The sequence below is a fragment of the Dipodomys merriami genome, unplaced genomic scaffold (assembly GCF_024711535.1).
Source record: "Dipodomys merriami isolate MVZ:Mamm:240054 unplaced genomic scaffold, mDipMer1.0.p SCAF_4, whole genome shotgun sequence".
NCBI lineage: Eukaryota > Metazoa > Chordata > Mammalia > Rodentia > Heteromyidae > Dipodomys > Dipodomys merriami.
The window spans coordinates 95601430-95618238 of record NW_027205603.1 but is presented as its reverse complement, the minus strand read 5'-3'; the positions used below and the strand labels follow the sequence as shown (position 1 = coordinate 95618238).

Here is a 16809-nt window from a genome sequence, read left to right as displayed (position 1 = left end):
AGCAGTACCCTTTGTAGGGATACTGCATGTCACTTGTCCATAGATCCACTGATGGACACTCTGGTCTCCTTTACTTGTTGGTGATTATGAAAATACTGCTACTTCTGGGTATTTATGTTTAAGGTTTTTTTTGTTTTGTTTTGTTGTTGTTGTTTTGGTCAGTCGTGGAGCTTGAACTCTGGGCCTGGGCGCTGTCCCTGAGCTCTTCAGCTCAAGGCTGGCACTCTAGCACTTGAGTCATAGAGCCACTTCCAGCTTTTTCTGTGTACGTAGTAATGAGGAAGTGAACCCCAGGCTTTGTGCATGCTAGGCAAGCACTCTACCATTAGGTCACATTCCCAGCCCCGTATTTAAGATTTTGAGCAGTTACATGTTTTTGATTCTCAGATATATCCCTTGAAGTGAAAATAGAATTGCTGTGTATAACTTTTGTGTATGTGTTGGTCTTGGGGCTTGAATTTGGGCCTTGGTACTGTCCTTGAACTTATTTACTCAAGGCTAATACTCTACCACTTGAGCCACAGCTCCACTTTCAACTTTTTGGTTTTGTCTACAGACTAATAACCTCTTCAGGCTGGCTTTGAACCACAATCCTCAGATCTCTGACTAGCTAGGATTGTGGGTATGAGCCACTGGTGCTTAGCTGTTATTTAGTTTTAACAGCCATATATTACAAGAAGAGGTTGCTATGATGAATATAGATGTTCCAGGAGGGCTGGTATAATAAGTATCCCTTTGTTTTGGAGCACAATTGAAGGATAAGACCTTTACTACCCTTGAGGTTTTTTTTTTTTTTTGCAATTTTTTTATTGTGATTAAGTGATTACATAAATTTCACAAATTTCACAGTATTGTGGGATAGTGATACTTAGTTAAAGTCACAAACACATTCTAACTGGGGCTAGGAAGATGGCTCAGTGGTAGAGCGCTTGCCTTGCAATGCATGAGGCCCTGGGTTCAATTCCTCAGCACCACATAAACAAAAAGAAAAAAGCTGGAAGTGGCGCTGTGGCTCAAGTGGTAGAGTGCTAGCCTTGAGCTGAAGAGCTGAGGGACAGCGCCCAGTCCCAGAGTTCAGGCCCCATGACCGGACCCAAAAAAAAAAAAAAAACCAACCCCACATTCTAACCTTCATGGGGCAAATTGTCTCTATCGTGATCTATAACGTTTATGAGTTCTATGAGCTCTGACAATACAGCTATTTCTTTCACATCAGTGATATGTGCATTCCTTTCCTTTAGCTTAGTGTCAGCTGTTCCCTCTTTCCCACTCATTCCCTCCCTCCCATTGCTGCCCTTGAGTTGCTTAGTTCGTTTTAATCAATGTCCAGTGCAGCTGATGGGTCCTTCTATTGTATGTTTTCCTGTTTCCCTCTGGTTCTGTGTCTTCCTCCTAGTCTCCCTCAGATGTGCACATATATACCATATTATGTGGTCTGCAGCATGGGGTCATTGAGTAGTGATTCAGGGAGACCATGTGCTGTTTGTCTCTTTGCTCTTGGCTTACCTCACTCAACATGATTTCTTCTAGTTCCATCCATTTCCCTGTGAATGCCATTATTTTGTCCTTTCTAATGGCTGCATAATATTCCATTGTATATAGGTACCACAATTTTTGGATCCATTCATCTGTGGTGGGGCAAATGGGTTGTTTCCATATCCTGGCTATTGTGAACAGTGCTGCAGTGAACATGGAGGTGCATGTGTCCTTGTATCCTGGTTCTTGTTCAGGATAGATGCCTAGGGGTGGTATGGCTGGGTCATAGGGGAGGTCAATATTTAGCTTTCTAAGGACCGTTTGGGAGGTTTTTTAAATCTGGCTGTGGAGGTGAGATGAGACTTGGAGGGAGGGAGGGAAGCTGAAAACATGTAGAAGGAACTGAAACTTGCATATGAGAGGCTGTTGAGGTTGGATGAATAGTTGGCCACATAGCTGGTGCCAGGGTGCCATGGACAGGAATGGCAGGATAGAGACTTGGGTCAGACTGGAGAAGAATGAAAAGAGATTTGGAGAGGAGAGTACATTCAAGGAATCTCCACTTGAAGAATGTTGTGATGTTGAATGGACCTGGCAACTGGGAGAGAAGTGGTCAATACAGAGATTATTATTATTTTATTTATTTTTTGTTGGTTGTGTGCCCTGAACTCTGGACCTGGGCGCTGTCTCTCAGGTCTCTTCAGCTCAAGGCTAGCGCTCTGCCACTTGAGCCACAGCGCCACTTCCGGTTTTTTCAGTTTATGTGGTACTGAGGAATCGAAACCAGGGTCTCATGCATGCAAGGCAAGCGCTCTACCACTGAGCCACCTTCCCAGACCAATGCAGAGATGTTTGAGCAGACACTATGAGGCTATAGTGGACACCCTGGGAACAAAAGTTCAAAGGCTGTGTTGAAGAGAGAAAAGAGCTATAGGGTGTCCTACAGTGGAAGGGAGCATGAGCATCTGACACGGGAAAGCCAGGGGAGAGTCTAGGAGGGAGCAGGTCAGTAAATGTGACAGTATGGTAGAACATTTAAAGCCAATGAATCAGGGCAGAAGACTTGAAAAAGACTGAATTGTCTGTCTTTGCTCTGAAGCCCTACAAAATAGTTTAGAAATGTCCTTCTAAAGTTAGGCTTGAATGTGGAACTTGATCAGCAACATTTATGTTTACTCTAAATCAGAGGCCTTTGATTTACAGATCAGATTAGATTAAATGTGATGGAAAAGGGAGCATTCAGTAGCAATTGCTGTGACTGAAGCAGGTCTTAGTGGAAATGTAAAGATGAGAACTTGCAGAATACATGCAATTTCACATGATTACACCTGACTGGATCCATATAAGTAGCTTCTCAGCACACGCAGACTATGTGATGAGCCTTAGACCTTTTGTTGGTGCAGTTAGGCTGGGCATCCTTGAGTTTCCCCGTGCGTGATGCTGGCTGCCTCACTGCCTGCTGATGTGACTGTAATAATCATGTCCTGTACAAGCATGAATATTAGTTACTCTCATGTTTGAAGCAGTATGAAATGGAGAGTTGCACTTAGTAAGCTTATTGGAGAGTGCTGTTGGGATCAGCACTGGAGAATGAGCCCTGAAGGAGGTAAGTTGACTATTGGGTATCCCGTCCACAAAATGAAGATGAGGACATTCTTCATGAATCAGGTCTCTGATCAGTGCTTTGTAGTGCTCGGTGCCCATGTTTTGCCAAATTCATACTTAATATTTACTAAATATTGATACCTATTTCAGTATTAAATATTAATGTTTCTGATTTTTTTTTTCGGTTGTGGGGCTGAACTCTGGGCTTGGGCGCTGTTCCTGCGCTTTTCAGCTCAAGGTGAGCACTCTACTGCTTGAGCCACAGTGACACTTCCACTTTTCTGGTGGTTTATTGGAGATAAGAGTTTCACTGTCTGGGCTGGCTTTGAACCATGATCCTCAGATTTCAGCCTCCTTAGTAGCTAGGATTACAGGTGTGAGCCACCGGTGCCCAGCTGCTCTACCATTTGAGCTACAGCGCCACTTCCAGTTTTCTGGTGGTTTTTTGGAAATAAGAGTCTCACAAACTTTCCTGCCTGAGCTGGCTTTGAACCACCATCCTCAGATCTCAGCCTCCTGAGATTATAGGCGTGAGCCACTGGCGCCTGGCTTGATTTTTTTTTTTTTTTTAAATCAGTCATGGGGCCTTAACTTTGGGGCCTGGGTGCTGTCCTTCAGCTCTTCAGCTCAAGGCTAGTGCTCTGCCACTGTGGCTCAAGTGGCAGAGCACTAGCCTTGAGCCACAGTGCCACTTCCGGCTTTTTCTATTTATGTGGTTGCTGAGGAATTGAACCCAGGGCCTCATGTATGCAAGGCAAACATTCCACCCCCTAAGCCACCTTCCCAGCCTTGTTTCTGATTTTTTACATATAGGACACAATTATTTTTCCATTTCTAGTCTGTATGCCTTTACTTATTTTTCCTGCCTTATTGCACTGACTAGAACTTCTGCAAAATGCCATACAAAATATTGGTAGATACTATTTGTGTTGGTAGAAAGTAGTTGTAGGTTTGCTTATATACCCTGTCACTTTGAAGAAGGCTCCTTCAGTTCTCAAGGATGGGCCCTGCCTGAGTTTTCTGCCCTCATAGCCAACCTTTTCCTGGTACCTGGGCACTCTCTTGCTTCAGATACTCTTGGAGTATCTCATGATTTCATAGTGTGTATACTTGCTAATTGTCTGTGGTCAGCCCAGACTGGTAGCATTAGGAGGGGAGTGTTAATGTGATGAGAGCTAGACAGAGTGTGGCATAGATCCCACTTCCTGTGGCAGAGCTGCAGATGAGCCAGGAGTTTTCTTTGCTTCCTCCTTGATACCCAGTCAATGATGTGGTGAGTTTTTTTGCCCATTTCTAGGCCTGATGTTTTATTACCTGCTGCCTAGGTAGAGCAGATGGGAGGCTGGCAGTGGCTGACATCTGCTCAGAGGCCTGAAGGAGCTTGGTGTGGCTACGAATGGCAAAGAACCTGCCTGGTGGGATAGTCTGATAAAGCAAATCTGAGTTCCAGAGCAGGAGTAAGGCTAGCATCTGGATGAGGGCACTGCTCTCAAATTCAATGGAGATGCCACTGATTGCTGAGTATTATACACACGTAGGGCCCAGAGAGAGCTAGGTGTGAGGTTGTAGATGTGTTGTGCTTATAACTGAGCTGAAGGCAGGGGTCCCTGAGGTAGCATCTCCAGTGAGAGACTGTGGAGATAGAAGCCACAGCTGCAGGATATGGATCTGGAAACTTAGGGGGAAAAGCTGCATTCATCTGTAATGTTTTCAAAATCTTTGTTGAGGTACAGTATATGTTCCAAAATTTTACCTGTTAATTATATAATTTAGTAGTTTTACTAAATTTCCATAAATGCACAACTGTCACCACAGTCCAATTTGAGAGTGATTCTATCACCTCAAAAAGAGTCTACCTCTCATTTCCAGCCCAGTTCTGGACAACAGTTTCTGTATAGTTACCTTTTCTTGTCATTTAATGCCAATAAAATCATAGAGAAGGTTGTTTTTTGTGTTTGACATTTTGCCTTGGCATTTTTTCCATCTTACTGTTGAAGTGTCCTTGGAGTGGATTCACCATGCTTTGTTTCATTGCTATCTGGTTGATGTGCTTGTTCATTCATAGAACTAGTGCTGCTCTGAACACATGCAGAGGTCTGCATTTATAGCAGAATGTTGAATGTGCATGCTCAGAATGGTGAACTTTCACATTCAGAGGCAGAATGTTAAAAATGTGTGTGCATAGCAGAATTGACACATGTACTTCTTTCTTTTGGGTAGATTCCTAGGTGTAGAGTTATAAAGCATTCAGTAAGTATATGTTTAAGAAACTACCAAGCTACTCTCTAAAATGGTTTTATAATTTTGCTCTCACTGGTAGTGTGTGGGCCCTGCTTTCTCATGACCTGTTAGCAGTTGTCTGACTTATTTCTTCTTTGAGGACTGAGTTTTTGTTTTGTTTTGTTTTGTTTTTTGTTTGGGTCCGGTCATGGGGCCTGAACTCGGCCTGGGCGCTGTCCTTCAGCTCAAGGCTAGTGCTCTACCACTTGAGCCACAGCGCCACTTCCGGCTTTTTTCTTTTTGTTTATGTGGTACTGAGGAATCAAACTCAGGGCCTCAGGCATGCAAGGCAAGCGCTCTACCACTGAGCCACCTTCCCAGCCCCATGAGGACTGAGTTCTGCACTCAGTTCCTTGTGCTTGTTTGGCAGGTGGTTTACCATTGAGCCATGCTTCCAGCCCTTTTTCCTTTGGTTATTTATTTATTATTTAATTTTTTGCTGTTGTTGATTGTGGGGCTTGAACTAGGGGCCTGGGTGCTGTCCCTGAGCTCTTTGCTCGAGGCTAGCTCTACCACTTTGAGTCACACAGAGACACTTCCAGTTTTCTGAGGGTTATTTGGAGATGAGAGTCTCATGGACTTTCTTGCTTGAGCTGGCTTTGAACCATGATCCTCAGATCTCAGCCACCTGAGAAGCTAGGATTATAGGCGTGAGCCATCGGTACCCAGTTTCCTTTATTTATTAAAAATTTTTTTTTATTGAGATTAAGTGATTACATAAATTTCACAAATTTCACAGTGTTGTGAGATAGTGATACTTAGTTAAAGTCACAAACATATTTTAACCTTCATAAGGCAAATTGTCATGATTGTGGTCTATAAAGTTTGTGAATTCTATGAGCTTTGACAATACAACTATTTTTTCCACATTGGATCATATGTACATTTCTTTCCTTTTGCTTAGTATGAGCTGTTCCCTCTTTCCCACTCATTCTCTCCCTCCCATTGCTGCCCTTGAGTTGTCTAGTTCATTTTAATCAATGTACAGTGCAGCTGATGGGTCCTGCTATTTATAGTTTCCAGTTTCCCTCTGATTTTGTGCCCTCCTCCTAGCTTCCCTCAGATGTGCGCGAGCGCGAGCGCGCACACACACACACACACACCACACACACACGCGCACACACCCACCCCCCACCCCCCACCCCCACACACATATACACACGTGGTCCAGAACATGGAGTCGTTTAGAAATGATACAACCTATTGAGTGGAGATCCTTTGTTTCCTGAGTCCTCAGCTTCTTTTATTTTTTTGAATAGAATTTTATGTTTGGACCAGCCTAGACCATGATCCTCCTATTTCCTATATGGTTAGGATGACAGCTATCTATCACCATGCCAAACTTTTTATTGGTTGAGTGGTGTGTATGTGTGTGTGTGGGGGGGGACAGAGTCTTGCAGACTTTTGCCTTCAGTGGCCTTGAACCACAATCTTCCAATCCTGGCCTCTTAAGTAGCTATTTTTACAGATATAAGCACCCAACTTGACTTGACTCCTCTCCTCTCCGCTGTCCTTTTTTTGCCTCCCTTCCCTCCCTCCCTCCCTCCATCCCTTCCCTTCCTCCCTCCCTCCTTCCCTCCCTCCCTCCCTCCCTCCCTCCCTCCTTTCCTCCCTTCCTTCCTTCCTTCCTCTCTCTCTCTGTGCTGGTACTAGAGGTTGAACGCCGGTCCTTGAGCTCTTGCTTGGCTTTTTCCACTCATGGCTGGTACTCTACCACTTGAGTCATGCCTCTGGTTTCAACTTTGGTTGATTATCACTCTATTTTCCTCCTAATCTTTTTTTTTTTTTTTTTTTTTTTTTTTTGTCGGTCATGGGGCTTGAACTCTGGACCTGAGCACTGTCCCTGCGCTCTTCAGCTCAAGGCGAGCGCTCTACCGCTTGAGCCACAGTGCTACTTCCGGTTTTCTAGTGGTTTATTGGAGATCAGAGTCTCACAGACTGGCTGGCTTTGAACCATAATCCTCAGATCTCAGTCTCCTGAGTAGCTAGGATTACAGGCGTGAACCACAGGTGCCCAGCTTTTTTCTCCTATTCTTAAAACAATTCTAATAGGTTTCATTGTTTTATTTTCATACATGCATATAAACTTAGATCATATTCATCCTCATTTACCCTCTCCTTTACCCCCTTCCTCCTCCCTCTCGTACTGCCCACCCCCATAATTTGGCAAGTTACTTATTCCTGAACATCCTTTTTTATATTAAAGGGGAAAAATTAGTAACTCACTATGTATCCAAAAAAGAAAAAAACATGTATCAATCCAATCAGTTCCCTAAAATGTAACGAGAACAGTGGCAAAACACTTTGTATAAAGAAATTAGCTATTATGTTAGGAGAAACTTTCATTGCAATAGAAAGGCCTGGACCATTGTGAAGCCTGAAGCAATCACACTGGCTCCCACTGCCCCACACCTGAGGCCTCTGCTAGGCCTTCATTGAGACCTCCCGGGTAGCCATGTCTGCCAAGGTTGCTGCTGCTTCTTGGGGACAGCATTGCCTTTCTTCCTTTTACATATGGCATTCTTCTCATGACAGCAAACGTCTCAGATATCTGATTCAGGCCCTGTTCTCATTTACTCTCAGCTCTTTGCTGGGAGTGTGTTTTGTGATTTTTTTTTTTAACCCACTTGCCTAATTCATTCTTTTTTTTTAAAATTACTTTATTGTTATTATAGAAGTGATGTACAGAGGGATTTTATTTTTATTTATTTTTATTTTTTGTTCGGTTGTGGGGCTTGAACTCTGGGCCTGAGCGCTGTCCCTGTGCTCTTCAGCTCAAGGCGAGCGCTCTACCACTTGAGCTATAGCGCCACTTCTGGTTTTCTAGTGGTTTATTGGAGATAAGAGTCTCATGGAGGGGCTGGGAAGATGGCTCAGTGGTAGAGTGCTTGCCTTGCATGCATGAGGCCCTGGGTTCGATTTCCCAGCACCACATAAGCAAAAAGAAAAAAAAAAGCTGGAAGTGGTGCTGTGGCTCAAGTGGTAGAGCGCTAGCCTTGAGCTGAAGAGCTGAGGGACAGCGCCCAGGCCCAGAGTTCAGGCCCAACGACTGGACCCAAAAAAAAAAAAAAAAGAGTCTCACGGACTTTCCTGCCCGAGCTGGCTTTGAACTGCAATCCTCAGATCTTAGCCTCCTGAGTAGTTTGGATTACAGCATGAGCCACCAGCGCCCGGCTACAGAGGGATTTTAATTACATGAGTCAGGTAACAAGTATGTTTCCTTTCATACAGTGCTTTATGTCCCCTCACTCTCCCAGTCCTTTCCTCCCATCTCCACCCACTTTAGTTCACTTTCAACAGTGTCCAGTAAGTTCACTGCTGCACCTTTTCACCTTTTTTCCCTCAAGTTCTGTACCTTCCCCTCTACCCTCCCAAAGATAAAATGTGAGTACACCATACATAAGGTAAAGAAGATAGAATCAGAGCTGGGAATGTGGCTTTGTGGTAGAGTGCTTGCCTAGCATGCATGAAGCCTTGGGTTTGAGTCCTCAGTACCACATATACAGAAAAAGCCGTAAGTGGCACTGTGGCTCAAGTGATAAAGTGCTAGCCTTGAGCAGAGAAGCTTAGGGACAGTGCCAGGCCCTGAGTTCAAGCCCCAGGACTGGCCAAAAAGAAATAAAGCAAGCAAAAAAGGAGTCTTTTATTTCCATATCTTGGAGTTTGTTTCAGTATGTATGTTATTTTGTATAAATATGAAGAGGCACTAAGGCATTGTGCCTTCATGTTTCTCTACTAAGAATATGCTCTTTCGATCTCACTGTGTGTTTTATATCTAACTTCCACATGTCAGAAGGAACATACACTGTTTGTGTCTCTGATCTTGGCTTACCTCACTTAACATGATTTGTTCTAGTTCCAGTCATTTCCCTGCAAATGATGTTATTTCTTCTAATGACTGTGTAAAATTCCATTGTGTATAGGTACTACATTTTCTAGATCCATTCACCTATTATGGGGCATCTGGGCTGTTTCCATATCTTGGCTATTGTGAACACTGCGGCAATGAACATGGATGTGCAGGTGTTCTTATCAGATGCTGGTTCATGATGTTCAGGATAGATGCCTAGGAGTGGTATGGCTGGGTTGTAGGGAAGGTCTATGTTAAGGTTTTTGGGTTTTTGTTTCTTGTTTTTGTCAGTTGTGGGGCTTGAACTCTGGGCCTTGGCACATCCCTACACTCTTCAGCTCAAGGCCAGCGCTGTATCACTTGAGCCACAGCGCCACTTCCAGTTTTCTAGTGGTTTATTGGAGATAAGAGTCTCACAGATTTTTCTCCCAGGCTGGCTTTGAACGGTGATCCTCACATCTCCGCCTCCTGAGTAGCTAGGATTACAGGCTTGAGCCACCAGCGCCCAGCTTATGTTTAGTTTTTTGAGGAGCCTCCAGACTGCTGTCCAGAGTGGTTGTACTGGTTTTCATTCCTATGAATAGTGCAGTAGAATTTGTTGGTTGAATTTATAATGTTGGCCAATCTTACTGGGGTGAGATGGAATCTCAGAATTGTTTTGGTTTGCATTTCCTTTATGGCCAGGGATGATGAGCATTTCCTTGTGTGTTCTTTGCCATTCTTACCTCTTCTTCTGAGAAGTCTCTCCTTAGCTTCCTTGCCCATTTAGTGATTAGTTTATTAGGTTTGGGAAGGGTTAGTTTCTTGAACTCCTCTTGTATATTGGATACTAGTCCTTTGATAACATTCTTGGTAAAGATCTTTTCCTAGTTTGTTGGCTGTCTTTCTAGTTTAGTAACTATGTCCTTAGCTGTGCAGAAACTTTTTATTTTGTTGTAGTCCCACTTGTCAAATCTTTCTCCTATCTGCTGTGTCCCTGGAACTCTGTTCAGGAAGTTTCCACCTATACCGTAAGTTCTAATGTTCTCCTACTCTCTCTTGCAGTAGTTTCAGAGTTTTGGGTCTGAGGTTGAGGTCTTTGATCCACTTTGAATTGGTATTAGTATGAGGTGACAAACAGGGATCTGCGTTTAGTTTTCTGCATATGGATGCCCAGTTTTCCCAACACCCATTGTTGAAGAGGCTATTTTTCCTCACTGTATGTCTTTGGGTTTCTTATCAAATATCAGATAACTAGAAGTATATAGTTTTATTTCTGGGTCTTCTATATAATAATCTTTGACTCTGTTTTTGTGCAAGTACCAATCTGCTTTTGTTGTTATGGCTCTGTAGTAGAATTTGAGGTCTGGCTTTGTGATAGCACTCACATTGCTTTTTTTTGATAGAATTGCTTTGGCTATTTTGTGCCTTTCATTGTTTCATATGAATTTTTGGATTGTTTTCTCAATCTTGGTAAAGAATGTCATTGAGATTTTGATGGGGATTGCATTGAATTTGTCTATCATTTTGGCCGTTTTTATAATATTAATTCTACCTATCCATGAACATTGAAAGGTCTTTCCATTTCGTGGTATCCTCTTTGATTTCTTTCTTCAAATTTTTACTTTTTTTTTTTTGGGTCCGGTCGTGGGGCCTGAACTCTGGGCCTGGGCGCTGTCCCTCAGCTCTTCAGCTCAAGGCTAGCGCTCTACCACTTGAGCCACAGTGCCACTTCCGGCTTTTTTCTTTTTGCTTATGTGGTGCTGAGGAATCGAACCCAGGGCATCAGGCTTGCAAGGCAAGTGCTTTACCACTGAGCCACCTTCCCAGCCCCTCTTTCTTCAAATTTTTATAGTTTTGGTTATAAAGATGTTTTATGACTTTGGTTAGGTTGGTTCTTAGGTATTTTAGTTTTTTTTGTTTTTTGTTTTTTTTGTCGGTCGTGGGGCTTGAACTCTGGGCCTGGGCGCTCTCCCTGCGCTCTTCAGCTCAAGATGAGCGCTGTACCGCTTGAACCACATCACCACTTACGATTTTCGAGTGGTTTATTGGAGACAAGAGTTTCATGGACTTTCCTGCCCAGGCTAGCTTTGAACCACCATCCTCAGATCTCAGCCTCCTGAGTAACTAGGATTACGGGTGTGAGCCACTGGTGCCTGGCTTCTTTTAGTTTTTTTGAGGCCACTGCAAAGGAGTTGTTTTCAAGATTTCCCTTTCTGCTTGTACATTGTTGACATCCAGAAAGGCTACTGATTTTTGTGTGTTAATTTTATATACTGCTATTTTGCTATAGTGGTTGTTCAGTTCTAGAAGTTTTTTGGGTCCTTTAGGTATAAGGTCATGTCATCTAAAAAAAAAGATAGTGTCATCTGCAAGTTGGAATAATTTGATTTCTTCTTTCCATATATGAATCGCTTTTATGTCCTTTTCTTTCTTTCTTTTTTCTTTTCTTTCTTTTTTCTCTTTTTTCTTTTCTTTCTTTTTTCTCTTTTTTCTTTTCTTTCTTTTTTCTCTTCTTTCTTTCTTTCTTTCTTTCTTTCTTTCTTTCTTTCTTTCTTTCTTTCTTTCTTTCTTTCTTTCTTTCTTTCTTTCTTTCTTTCTTTCTTTCTTTCTTCTTTTTTTTTTGCCAGTCTTGGGGCTTCAGCTCAGGACCTGAGTACAGTCACTGATTCTCTTTTGCTCAAGGATAGCACTCTACTACTTGAGCCATAGTGCTACTTCCGGCTTTTTCTGTGTATGTGGTACTGAGGAATCGAACCCAGGGTTTCATGCATGCTAGGCAAGCACTCTATCACTAAGCCACATTCCCAGCCCCTTTTATGTCCTTTTCTTAGTTTATTGCTATGAGTAAGAATTCCAGAATTATATTGTTCCTGATTTTTTTTTTTTTAATCGTGGGGCTTGAACTCTGGGCTTGGGCGCTGTCCCTCAGCTCTTCAGCTCAAGGCTAGCACTCTACCACTTGAGCCACAGCACCACTTCCGGTTTTCTGGTAGTTTATTGGAGATAAGAATTTCACGGGGGCTGGGAAGGTGGTTCAGTGGTAGAGTGCTTGCCTTTGCATGCAGGTGGCCCTGGGTTCGATTCCTCAGCACCACATAAGCAGAAAAAGCTGGAAGTGGCGCTGTGACTCAAGTGATAGAGTACTAGCTTTGAGCTGAAGAGCTGAGGGATAACACCCAGGCCCAGAGTTCAGGTCCTATGACCAGGAAAAAAAAAAAAAAAAAAAGAATTTCATGGACTTTTTTGCCCAGGCTAGCTTTGAACCTCGATCCTCAGATCTCAGCCTCCTGAGTAGCTAGGATTACAGGCGTGAACCACCAGCACCTGGCTGTTCCTGATTTTTTAAAATTTTTTTGTTGGTCATGTTCTTTTTTTTTTTTTTTTTTTTTTTTTTTGGTCTAGTCGTGGGGCCTGAATTCTGGGCCTGAACACTGTCCCTCAGCTCTTCAGCTCAAGGTGAGTACTCTACCACTTGAGCCACAGTGACACTTCTGGCTTTTTTGTTTTTGCTTATGTGGTGCTAAAGAATCAAACCCAGGGCCTCAGGCATGCAAGGCAATCGCTCTACCACTTAGCCACCTTCCCAGCCTGGTCATGGTCTTAAACTATAGGCCTAAACACTGTCCCTCAGCTCTTCAGCTCAAGGTGAGTGCTCTACCACTTGAGCCACTGTGCCACTTCCTATTTTCTAGTGGTTTATTGGAGATAAAAGTCTCACGACTCTTCCTGCCCTGGCTGGCTTCAAACTGTGATCCTCAGATCTCAGCCTCCTGAATAGCTGGGATTACAGGTGTAAACCACTGGTGCCCAGCTATTGTTCCTGATTTGGAGGGAAATAGTTTTAGTTTTTCTCCATTCAGTATGATGTTGGCTGTTGGTCTGTCATATATAGCCAGCCTGCCTGCCTGCCTTTCTTGCTTGCTTGCTTTATGTTGGTCATGGGACTTGAACTATGGGTCTGGGCGCTGTCCCTCAGCTCTTCAGCTCAAGGCTAGTGCTCTACCACTTCAGCCACAAGGCCACTTTCAGTTTTCTGATGGTTTATTGGAGATAAGAGTCTCAGAGACTTTCCTGCCCATGCTGGCTTTGAACTATGGTCCTCAGATCTCAGCTTCCTGAATAGCTAGGATTACATGTGTGAGCCACCATACGCGGCATTAGGGTTTTTTTTGTTTTTGTTTTTGTTTTTGGTGGTGGGGCTTGAACTCTGGGTTTGGGCCGAGGTCCCTGTGCTCTTCAGCTCAAGGCGAGTGCTCTACTACTTGAGCCTCAGTGCCACTTTGGTTTTTTCTGATGGTTTATTGGAGGTAAGAGTCTCACAGACTTTCCTGCCCAGGCTGTCTTTGAACCACGATTCTCAGATCTCAGCCTCCTGAGTAGGTAAGATTACAGGCATGAGCCACCGACCCCCGGCCCTTTTTTGAGTATAGGTTTTGGAAGCTGTCCTTTATCATGTGGATGTCTTGGGTGGGTGTTGTAATGTTTCCTTGGCATCTCTGATTTTATTGATTTGAATCTCGTCTCTTCAGTCTCACTTGTGCTCTGTTCATTTTATTAATTTTTTTAAAAACAGCTTTTCGTTGATTTTATGTATAGTTTTTTTTTAAGTCTCTGTTTCATTGATTTCTGCCCTAATCTTTGCCATCTCCATCTAGTAGTTTTTGGGTTTTTTTGGGTCCGTCATGGGGCTTGAAGTCTGGGCCTGGGCACTGTCCCTGCATGCTTCAGCTCAAGGCAAGCAATCTACCACTTGAGCCACAGCACCACTTTTGGTTTTCTGGTGAGTAATTGGAGACAAGAGTCTCATGGGCTTTCCTGTCTGGGCTGGCTTTGAACCATGATCCTCAGATCTCAGCCTCCTGAGTAGCTAGGATTATAGGCATGAGACACTGGCATCTGGCCATCTAGTAGTTTGGGGTTTGGTTTGTTCTTATTTTTCTAGCAGTTTTAGTTACATCATGAGGTTATTTACTTGAGCTGTTTCTGTGTGTGTGTGTGTGTGTGTGTGTGTGTGCGCGCGCGCGCTGGTCCTGGGACTTGAACTTTAGGCCTGGGCCCAGGAGTTTATTGGAGATAAAGTCTCACAGACTTTCCTGCCCAGGCTGGCTTTGAACCGTGATCCTCAGATCTCAGCCTCCTTAGTTGCTAGTATTAGAGACATAAGCCACAGGTGCCCAGCTTCTGTTTTCTTTATGTGAGCACTTAGAGTTACAAACTTTCCTCTTAGCACTGCTTTTTCTGTATCCCAGAGGTTCTGTTGTGATGTAAGAACTTTCTAATTTCTTTCTTAATTTCTTCTGTGACCAGGTGTTACTCAGTAGCGTGTTATTCTGTCTCCATGTATTTGAGTGTTTCCTCCAATATGTTTTAGAACTAGTTTGATTCCATTGTGATCAGATAGGATTCAAGGGGCTGGGAAGGTGGCTCAGTGGTAGAGCGCTTGCCTTGCATGCCTGAGGTCCTGGGTTCGATTCCTCAGCACCACATAAGCAAAAAGAAAAAAGCTGGAAGTGGCACTATGGCTCAAGTGGTAGAGCGCTAGCCTTGAGCTGAAGAGCTGAGGGGCTGAGGGACAGCGCCCAGGCCCAGAGTTCAGGCCCACAACTGGACCCCCCCCCAAAAAAAAAAAAAAAAAAAAAACAGGATTCAAGGAGCTATCTCAATCCTTTTGTATTTGCTTAAGTTCTTTGTGTGTCCTATGATGTTTTCAGTTTTGGAGAAAGTTCCACGGGATGCTGAGAAGAATGTGAATGGGGTGGTTGCTGTGTGGAATGCTCTGTAGATACTGTTAAGACCATTTGGGTCATGGTGTCATTTAGCTCAGAGGCTTCTTTGCTGATCTTTTGTTTGGTTGGCCTTGTCCTTTGGTGAGAGCAGGATATTAAAATCCCCCACTATTATTGTGTTAGGGTCTATCATGTTCTGTAAGTCCACAAGTGTTTGTTTAGCATCCTTAGGTGCTCCATTGTTTGTTTTAACCATGTGATTTCCTCTTCATGAATCATTCCCTTTATTAATATGTACTTGTCTTCTTTGTACTGTATTTAATGAAAAGTCTATTTTACCAGATACCAATATGGCTACTCCTGCCTTCTTGGTGGATGCATTTACACAAAAGATTATTTTCCATCCCTTCGCTTAGAATTTGTTTTTATCGGGGCTCAGAAGGTGGCTCAGTGGTAGAGTGCTTGCCTTGCATGCCTGAGGCCCTGGGTTCGATTCCTCAGCACCACATAAGCAAAAAGAAAAAAGCCGGAAGTGGCACTGTGGCTCAAGTGGTAGAGCGCTTAGCCTTGAGCTGAAATGCTGAGGGACAGTGCCCAGGCCCAGAGTTCAGGCCCCACAACCAGACCCAAAAAAAAAGAATTTGTTTGTGTCTTTGACTGTGAGATGGGTTCCTTGGAGACAAAAAATAGTTGGATCTTGGGTCTTTTTTGTCAGGTTTTTTTTTTTTTTGTTTTGTTTTTTGGTCTTTTTTTTCTGGACTAGGGCTTGAACACTGGGCCTACGTGCTGTCTTTGAGCTTCTTTTGCTCAAGGTGAGTGCTCTACCACCTGAAACATAGCTTCATTTCTGGCTTTTTTTTTTTTTCCCAGATCTGAGGACCAAACTCAGGGCCTTGCACTTGCCAGGCAGGTGCTCTTCTGCTGAGCTAAATCCCCAGGCCCTGGCTTTTTTTTTTTCATTAATTAATTAATTAAAAAAAATTTTTTTTGGGTCCGGTTGTGGGGCTTGAACTCTGGGCCTGGGCGCTGTCCCTTAGCTCTTCAGCTCAAGGCTAGTGCTCTACCACTTGAGCCACAATGCCACTTCCGGCTTTTTTCTTTTTGCTTATGTGGTGCTGAGGAATTGAACCCAGGGCCTCATGCATGCAAGGCAAGCGCTCTACCACTGAGCCACCTTCCCAGTCCTGGCTTGCTTTTTATTTATTTATTTTTAACTTTTTTTGGGTCAGTTGTGGGTCAGTTGAACTCAGGGACTGGGCACTGTCCCTGAACTCTTTTGCTTAAGGCTAGTACTCTGTACTACTCTGTACTACCACTTTGTACCACAGTGCTGTTTCCTGTTTTTGAGTGGTTAATTGGAGATAAGAGTCTCAAGGGGACTTTTCTGCCTGGGCTGGCTTCAAACTGCCATCCTTAGATCTCAGCCTCCTGAGTAGTTAGGATTACTGAATGAGTCACTGGTGCATGGCTGGATCTTGTTTTTTGCTTCTCTACTTCTTTTGATTGGGGAATTGAGTTCATTAACTTTTAAGGTTATTATGGAGAGATGTGTCATGTTTCCTGACATTTTCTTGATTTCCTGTTTTTTGCTTTCTTCTTCCGGTACTTACTAGTCTTCTAGTGATTTCTTTTGTCTAATGTATTTTTCTTGACTTTGATTGTTTTCTTCATATTGTATGCTTCCCTTTCGTATTCTTTGTAATGGTGGTTTAGTGTTCATGAATTCCTTTCTAATTTATTCTTTTTGTCCCTGAATCTGGCATAAGCACTTGGCGGGGAGCCTGGCTGGGTTGCTCTTTGACATTTGTTGGGAACTTGCTTATGCCTGGTATGTGGTCAGTTTCAGAAATGTTCCATGCACAGCTGAAAGAGTCAAGTGTTAGTGCTTCC

At 43.4% G+C, this 16809-nt stretch overlaps 1 protein-coding gene across 3 annotated transcripts in view; it reads left to right on the top strand.

Annotated features, from left to right (window-relative positions):
- The window catches only part of LOC138806112 (rho GTPase-activating protein 39), an 84806-nt gene that overhangs the window by 11885 nt on the left and 56112 nt on the right, over positions 1–16809 (top strand). The window lies entirely within an intron of this gene.